The sequence below is a fragment of the Echinops telfairi genome, unplaced genomic scaffold (genome assembly GCF_000313985.2).
Source record: "Echinops telfairi isolate 266 unplaced genomic scaffold, ASM31398v2 ScPeMD7_655;HRSCAF=1070, whole genome shotgun sequence".
NCBI classification, from domain to species: Eukaryota; Metazoa; Chordata; class Mammalia; order Afrosoricida; family Tenrecidae; genus Echinops; species Echinops telfairi.
Window position 1 is genome coordinate 6,450,607 of NW_022104553.1, and position 9,911 is coordinate 6,460,517.

Sequence of the window (9,911 nt, forward strand, 5' to 3'; positions counted from 1 at the left end):
ATCCATCCATCCATCCATCCATCCATCCATCCATCCATCTAGCTATCTATCTATGTCTGCTTCAAAGAATTTATGGGGGAAAATCCATTATCCTTTAATTTAATTTTTCCATGACCTTTAAGAAGTCCCTTTGAGTATAATGAATCTTGAAGTATAAGAGGGACAGATACTACAAACAGACGCGGTTAGTGTTCTAGAGGGATCTTCAGTGATATTTCCTGAGAACAGTGACTATTACAGAAACCAAGTTTTACAATTATCCTAAAGAGGAAGGAGACAGGAAATCGAGGGTGGACATTTTTAGTACTTCAATCGTCAATGAGCTATATTTAGAAATATATTTATAGGTAGAGTCCGCAGTCCTACATAAAATCCCTGAGGGGGAACAAAGAAAGATTGCAAATATGCAGAAGCCTCTGAAGATTGTTTTCAGTTTGGTGAGCCTTCATGTGAGCAATGAGGCTTTGAGAGACCCTAACAATGATGGCTACTGTACAAAGAAGGACCAAAAGGGCAGGGATTTCCTTTTGAATGAGAATTGCTTCTACTGCCAGTTCCAGTTCTAGGAGCAAAAAATGCAATGTGTATAATTACTAATAGTTAGAATAGCTTCTACTGCTCTATAAATTAGCTAAAGGAGGTCCAGTACATGTCTTCCAACGTCAACCTCCACCTGGGGAGCAGAACTCATACAAAATAACACCCCAGAATCACTTTCGGAGATTGGAACATTTTATTTGCAAATTAAACTTACTGACCCTTACGTATCACATATTCTGATACTTTGGTCATTTTCTGGTTGCCTCTAAATAGCATCAAAACTTGAACAATGGACTTTTATAGGGAATCCAAATATATTAACTTTGATAGTTTTCTGTTAACATTATTTCTTTGTTTCATTAAATCCTATATGTGTGAGACACACTATATTGTGAATATCACTGTGAATATATTTGTGGTTTAGCATTTCCTAGTAGTGGCAAAATTATTAGTTATACCTTTATATGTTAACCAATGCATATTTGAACTAAAAGATTCTAATCAATGGATTAATCATTCTGACTTTATACACTCCAGATTAGACCATCATAAATTTATAAATTACTCTTGCCTGATATGAGTATTGTACATTACAAAAATAATACATATCATTAGTATTTGGCACGTTTAATTTTAATTTCACATTGTACTTTTCTTTTTTCACATCTTTCTTTATTATTAATTTTTTATATGGATTAATTTTTAATCCTCTGCCTCCTCTCATAGATCTTTGTTCCTTTAAGGAAAGAATAATACTTGTTATATGCTTACTCCTGGACTCATGAAAGTCACAATATCTAATGCGGGGCTTAGTTAATATTTTCTAAATGAATGTATGTGATAGTGCATGAGTTAATTCATAAATGAAGCAAAAAATGCATCATATATCACAACAGAGTTTACATATGACACTTAATGTTCCCTAATCACGTGACAGGTATTCTGCTGAATCCTCAATACACTCAAGCACATCAATATATGAAGTGATGTGGATCTTCTTGCTTGGGAGCTCATCATGAAATCGTTCTGCATTTGGTAGGTTCTAGTCAGTGAAACCCACTCTGTATCACTGAACATCCGCTCTTAAGTGATTGTCACTATATTCAAGGAGGACAAGTGAACTGTAGCTTTTGGTTAAGAAAAGTGTAATTATGAAATTAAGTAACTATTGTCATATTGTATTAGTCTGGGTACTTTAGTGAAACAAATCCACAGAAACTCATGTATAAGAGAGAGTTTTATATAAAGGGTAAGTGCACATCAAGAAAACATCTCAACCCAGTGCTGCCCAAGCCCACAAGTCCAACATTAACCCATATGTTCGACACCAATCCACAAAGTCCTCCTCCATCTTACAAAACAGAGGCAATGATGTCAACTGCAGGAGGTAAGCTGAATCAGTGAATGTGTAAGCATCTCAGCGCTGGCAGGGGTCTCCACACAGCTGCTCCAGCACCGAGGGCTGCATCGGGGTAGGTCCATGTGGCTTCTCCTCCGGGACATCTTGCAGGAAGTGAGCCTTGCCAGCTAATGCAGGGAACTAGCTAAGGCAGCTGTACCCTGGTCCGACCATCAGAAAGCAAGAGACCCGAGAACTAGAAAGGTGAGGCTCACTGAGCCATTTATTCCTCCGCCCTTCAATTCACCCCACATGTGTTTATCGGCCAGGTTGTCACAATAACCTAACTACCTCACATATCATATAGTACCATTGAATAAAAGAAATGAATATGTACCATTTTTCATTTTAGAATGTGAAATCAATAAGACACACTTACCTGAGACCAATGCAGTAAGCACACTGTCATTAATTCAAATTTATTGGTGATGACTAAGAAATGCTTCATTATATAAACCATGAAGGAACCCTGGTGGTATAAGGGAGTTGGTGGCATAGTGGGCTATATCCTGAGTTTCTAACTATAAGATGGGCAGTTCAAATACACTAATAACTACTTGGAATAAAGATAAGATTTACTGCCTCAGAAACCATTTTTAGAGACATTGTGAGTTGACAAATTACAAATTTTAAACAATTTTATTTATTTAAAAGTTTAACAATTTAAATTGTTTAGAATCATTATTTATATTTTATAGGTAGTGTCAGTAAGGCATTACAATTTCTGAATTAGCAACTAAACATATTGAATCTAAGTCACAATTATTTTCTGACTTTAACCCCTATATTATGAAGAGATATTTGTTTGACCAAGAATACAAACCTAATTTATCACTGTTCAGCAACAATTTTAATTACTCTGTGACTTAACAAATTTTATCACAATGTCTACTAGAAGAAAAGAAATTGAGAGACTTAAAGGTAGGAATAAATTTTAACAGGGAAAGAAATAGTTTACCATTTATATTTGATGTGTGTATGTAGACATCCAGAAAGGAGGCTGCAAAGACAAAAGAAGCACGCAAAGAGACAAATATTTGAGGGGAAGTTGGAACTGATAAACCTAGAACCACATCAGGGATACAATGAGCGCCATCTAGCCAGGATAATCAGCATTTTGATGACTATATCTTATGATCTCAGTATGCTCTCTTTGATCAACCACTTATTTACCGGCCATGTGAAAGAACCTACACACTTGCAGGTATTTTGTATCTACGTTTCCATTATTGAGAGAAGCATAGAATGTCTATTTCTTATAAATAATCTGCGCAGTAGGGCAATAGGAACTCTAAAATCTGTTTTCTGCATGATAGCTTTTGAAAACAGGCTCCCTTAAAAGATAGCGTTAGCATGGAAATGGGGACAATGAGTAACTGAGGTGGGTCAAATATTCCCTGAAGAATGTAGACTGTCCATCTTTGGTTGGAGGTTATTTTATGGGCTTTAAAAAATGCTCATTATTATAAACTTAAAACTATCCACAGGTATATTTTTACTTATAAATTTACTTATAAAGACATATTAATTTATGTCTTTACAAATCATAGATATCCCTACGATCACAAGTTATTCCTATAATTATAGGTAATGTGTAATGTATGAGTAGTGAATCCTCAAAAACAGTATATGAAAGCCCTAACCCCTGTACCTGTGAATATACCCTTGTATGGAAATAGAGTCTTGCTTTGAAAGTGTTATCAGCTAGAATCACATGAGATTATATAGAAGTACATCCTAATCCAATTTTAGCACGGTGCTTATAAAATGACAAACATGGAAGAAGACAGCATAAGAAGAGGAATCTACATGCTAAAGTACATCAAGATTGTTGGGAGCTACCAGACGGTAGGAAGCACAGAAACATTCCTCTATCCAAGCCTTCAGCAGGAATCAACATGGCCAAGACCCTAACTTCAACTCCTGACCTCTAGAACTATGAGGTAATAAATGGCCTTTAGTTGAAGTTGATTCAATGCAACTGGTTTAGATAAATCAAATCTCTCTATAAAAAATAATTTTCTGGTTGGTCCATGTGTCCATATCTCCCCATAGCAATCGGACGTCAAGCACTCATGGTTGCTATTTTTATTTCCTGTATGTTCCTCTGCCTACATAGCACAGCTCTGATCACAAAGCACACGCTCAATAGATCTCCATTTTATGATTCACCTTGCTAGCCACTTATGTCTATAATCATATCAATGTCACCAGAGCCATTTCAAGGATGCTGCTTTTAATTTGTGGTAGAGCTAAGCCCATTGTGTTCTAGTCACTATTGGGGAGAGTGGAATTGTGGGAAGTGAAAGATCATTATGATTCCAGGATCAAAGGGATCTGAGGAGACAGTGGAATCCAATTGGCTTAAAACTTACCAGCTGCTGTGGACTGTGTGGTGTTCAACAGGAGATAAAACGAATAATATTTCTTTTACGTATGTTTGGAGGCAATACCAATTTAGGGAAAACATTCCCTACAGCATTCCATCTGCTTGTCCTCTATGCAGAAAGCCAAAGCAACAGTTTTATTATTGAAGAATATGAATAGCCTACCCTTTCGCTTGCCTGTGTGGAAACATACAGGGGCATAGTCCCTCAGTCGAGCAGGAAGCCAACTGCAATGGGGCTAACCTCAGAGCCGAGGGGGTTAACAGTTTAGCTTTTCCCTCAATAACCGTTAGAAGTACACAGTGGAAGTCAACCATCATTTAATTTATTTTGCTTTGTTAGATGGCCGTGTTAATTAATTTTGCTTTGTCGCCTCGCTTTCCTCTTGATAACATCATTCTTTGTAATAGCAATGGAACCTTGCAAATGTCAAGCAGCCTGCCCCAATCACAACAGGCTGCAACATAAAAACACATTAGAGTTTGGAGGTACCACAAATAACCACTTTAGGAAAAAAATGTAATAGCTGTAATTATGTTCGTGCTTGCCAGTGAGCTGCCCTCCTTCTTTCTCTCTTTCATTCCCTGTGTCCTTAATGGGGTTTTTTACACACACACACACACACACACACACACACACAAAGTACCTTGCAAAAACTTTCAGTGGCCTCCCCTATTGGAAACGGCCAGCTACTTATACCTTGACCTGACTGGTAGAGTGAGCCTGGTGCTACCTGTCTGGATCTATTTGTTTTGGGGGCAGGATCTATTTTCTTGACCTGGGTCTTGAAACGTCTTTTGTTATTCGGATATTTTTCCAAGGTATTTGTTTTCCTTGATTAGGTTCAAGCCTTCTTGTCATCGCAACTCAAGCCCCTGGTCCGGAGAAGATGCGTTTCAGGGCTCCTCAGGATATTGCCTGTCTCGTCGTCCCTCAATAGGAACGGAGCTCCAGCTGTGTTGTTTCCAGGGGATTTTGAGTCCTCGGAGTGGCAGTTGGAAGGGAAAGAGAAGGAGCTACTGTTTTTCCCCTCTGTGCCACCCCCAAACCTCCAGGGATTTCAACCTGTTCCCCGCGTTTATGAGACTGAGTCTGCCTTTATATCCCAAGGGTTGATCAAGGTGAAAAGAAAGAATAAATTAGTCAAGGGAGATAGGAATCCCTGGGATATCACTGTGGTGCCCTCCCAGTGGTAATTATTGTGGACTTTGTGTTGTTGGTAGCTGGAATGGCAGCCATGACAAGGAACATGAAAGAAGGCTTGTTGTCAGTTTTAAGTAAAGAGAATTAAGTCACTGGGAATATAGTGGGAAGGGGCAGGGATTGTGTATGGGTTCAGTGGCTTTGATCTTGCCTAAGGATCTTGACTTTAAGAGATCAGCTTTGTATTTCACACCTAGACATGCAATATCTTCAAGTGTTAAAATGAAGGCCATCTAAAAGCACCTTACGCCTTGTTATTTAAATAAAGGCAGCTACCTAAGAAAGAAAACCAAAAGGGAAAACTGCATTCAATGTTTCTCAAGTTAAAAGAGCCAAAGAAAAAGGGCTAGCTTCGAGGTGCAATAGTGAACGAGTCTCTTGGTAAAATACTGAATGGGATTTTTAAAATATGAAAGAAACGTAGTCACTGTACCCCAAAGAATTGGTTGATGCTCAACCATTATAGGTGATGAGATATGATCAGAACCAGTGGTACTGAAGAACTAAGTCCAAACTGCACTGAAGATATTAGTGAAAACAAGCTTCCAGGAATTGGAGGAATACCCATTGATAAAACCTAAAACGAAACATCAAAACCCTAAAACGTACTGCCTTCGAATCAATGCCGACTCATAGTGAACCTCTAGGACAGGGCAGACATCTCCTGGGGAGATTCTGAAGGCTGGTTACTCTGAAGAAAGCCCTGTCTTCCTCTCAAGGAGGGACTGGTGGTTTTGAACTGCTGACTTTGAGGATAGTGACTCACCACATTTTCCACAGGCTTTTGAGCCCCCTCCCACATAGGATATGAAGGCGGAAGATGGAAAACAAGGTAACGTGTAATGAGTAACACGGAGAAGGCAGGGAGTCATTCGGAAAGAGGGAGGAGAGCTGACCTGAGAGCATAGTAGTAAGAACCCAAGACAATTTAGAAGCATCCAGTCTCGTAGACGTTGTTGTTCACTGTTGTTGAATTGATTGCAACCAGGCGAGTGCAGGGCAGGGTTTTCATGAGTGAGACCCAGGAGAAGTCTATCAGCAGATTTGTCCTTGAGGTGCCTCTGGATGAGTTCAAACCTCTAACTGTTTGACTCGTAATGGAAAACTTAACAATTTCACCACCATGGACTTTTCCAGGAAAGTAGATTACAGTTTTAGGAATTCAAGTGAAGTAAAATCCCAGCTTGCCCCTTTCTGTATGCTAAGGGAAAGGATTCAAAACTTCAATCCTCATTGCCATAAGTAAGAATAGGCACTTATAACATGTGCTGAGGTGAACATAGTTAGGTGTGTGTAACACATAGCATAGTACTCCGCATGTCATAAGCAACAAGTATTAACTGTTATTATAGTGTAGGTCTTTAGAGTGTAAAATACTGTCTTGCTTCTTTTCATTTCATCACTAGGACAATTCTGGTATTTATTTATTTCTAATTCACCCAAAGTCCTACACCTATTAAGTATTGATGTCTGCACTTAAACCCAGTTTTGCATCACCTTACAATACCCAACCACATATTTCTATTTCAGGTGAGAAACAATCCAAGTATGGTTTAATGCTGATCATTCACTGGGTAAAGAGAAACATGATAGGAAAAACAAGCAAAAATGCTGGCGTTCCAGAGATTTAAAATGAATAACAAACTCAAAAAGTATCTGTTGTACAGAATTAATGGGGTTAGCATTGCATATAAGATATAATGATTCAACCGACCCTGCCAGAATAAGCTCTAGAAAGCTCTTGTCATCAGATAAGTCCTGAAGTGGTGTATATGAAGCTGCTCCTAACGGTTTTAGAGCAAACACCTAGTCACCTTCATATGCCTTTCAAGATTTCACCTTGACCTTGGCCTACATTTATAGCTGTGGGTTAATCTGTCACAATTGAACAGGATTTGTGCTAGACCATGTCTTCCACCCTGATGTGGTTCCATATGCTTTTTTCCAGTCTTGAGATTGTCTGGGGACAGCGGCTGATATCGTGAGGGAGAAGTCTCTTGGACCAGAGCACATCTCTGAGGCCCTACTCTTGACCCTTCGCTGCCTCACTATGTATGGTCAAATGACTCGGCAGCTCTGCTTCGGTTTCCTCATCTCTAAAGCAAACAAACTCACTGGCAGCCAGTCAATTCAGACTCATAATGACCCTGTGGGTTTCTGAGACTGTAACCCTAAGAGAGTAGAAGTCTCATCTTCTTCCCACAGAGCAGCTGGTGGTTTTGAACTGTCCAGTTCACAGCGCTAAACCACTATGCTGTCATGGCTCCTGGTTTCCTTATCTGTAGAACAGAAATATAAGTAATGCTATCTTACCTATCCTACCAGAAGCCCTGATGGTGTAGTGGTTATGAGTTGGGCTGTGATCTGCATGATGAGCAGTTCAAACCCAGCAGCAGAGAAAGGGGGCTAGCTACTCCTGTAAAGACTTAGTCTTGGGACCCCACAGGGAATCCCTATGAGTTATCACTGTCTAACTAGCAGTCAGCTGGGGTTTGTTTTTTTTTTGGGGTGGGGGGGGTCCGTGGGGGGATCTATCTTACAGGGAGCCTTGGTGGTTTAGTGGGTTTCACCACACGGACCTGCTAACTGTAAGGTCTGTATTTCAAGCCCACCATTTGCCAACAACAAAAAAATGATGTTATCTGTTTCCATCAAGATATAATGTCTCAGAATACCAAAAGGGTCGTTCTACTCTGTCCTGCTGTTGCTCTGAGCCACAGCGGACTCCATGGCAGTGTGTTTGGTTTCATGGTTACCTCAAAAGATGATGGCAAGGCTCAAACAACACAAAAGGGGTAAACTATGTAGATTTATGCTAAACTCAATGGAGGTTCACTTTTATTATCATCCTTGACTTTCCATCAAAATGCTGGGCAACAGCTGAGTGTCTGAAAGGCAGATTGTTATCATTATAGTCCACAGTGTTCTTGAATCTTACTGAAGATACTTGAAATTGATCATAGTCTGTGCTGTTATCTAAGCAGTCGTTGTTTGTGTGTTCCCGTGTGTATAAAAGAGATTTCTCAACTATATTACAAACTAATTGAAATGCGATGTTTTCAAATACTTTTCATATCTCCGAATTTGTCTAATATAATCTTCTCCAATGAATAGGCATCCAGTGAATATTTGATTGGGCCTTAAAAAGGGTTCTACTAGTTAAAGTAACATTATAATAGATTTTATCAGGTTTTAGCAAAAATAATAACTAACCTGAAGAATCTGTGGGGGGATACTCATTAGTCAATTAATGAGCATTTTCAATTTTCACCTAGCATCTACAGCACGTGAATAGCAGCTCCTGGTCTCAGGAGGACACTTCCTGGGACCAAGGCAGATACTGCAATTGGAAAAACTGGATATAGTTTGAATCTAGCTTCTTATATTCTCCTGCTCACCCTTTTCACATCCTGGAGAAATCTATTCTTAATAATCAATTGGAATTAAAGTAAAGCACAGATATTTCAAGTTAAATATCTTAATTAAATGCCCATCTGAAAGCCTTACCTTAACATATTACCTAAAGCTTCTTGTTCACAAGATATCTTAATTTATACTGAGTATAATCTTACCTTATTCTTTCACTGCAGGACATAAATGGAATGAGTAGCGATTTGTGCTCCTTAATGGAAAGCAATATTTCTATGCAAACAGCCTCCATTTATTACCAAGCATAGACTGTTTAAGAATCATTGGTAAGCCATCAAAATTTTCTTTAGGCCCGCAAGAGTAGTGATTTCAGATTCAGGTATGATTCAATAATGATTTTTCTCTGATTGGAATCAGAATAACTTTAAAATCAGGATAAAGGAAAATATTATTTCCTTTATAGAAAGAGAAAAGTTATTTTATTGCCTAGCCAAAAACAAGAGTCACAGAGGCACGAGGGTGGTACCTCTCCCCCAAATAGAATTTTTTTTCAAAGCTATGTATTTAATTTTTGTTTATAAAACTCCCATATCACCTTCAAAGTACTCTCCATTACATTCAATATATTTGTCAAATCTGCAATTACATTCTTGGAAACATTTTTCTCAGTCATCTATTTAGATGGCTGACAGCACCTCCCTTGGTTTATATTCACCTCTCCCACATTGTCAATTCTCTGTCCTTTTCTGTCCCAGTTTCTGTGCCATTTTTCCTGAGCAGGAAACAAAATTTCACAGCCACATACTGTTTTCTGATATTAGCCATCACACATGTAGCAACGATGAAATATACAATTTTCCTCTAGTTCTTAAATGCTTCCTCCACCCCCACTATCATGATCCCATTTCTACCTTACATATCCAGCTGGACCAGAGGATGTACACTGGCACAGATAGGAACTGGAAATACAGGGAATCCAGGACAGATGAACTCCTCAGGACCAGTGGAGAGAG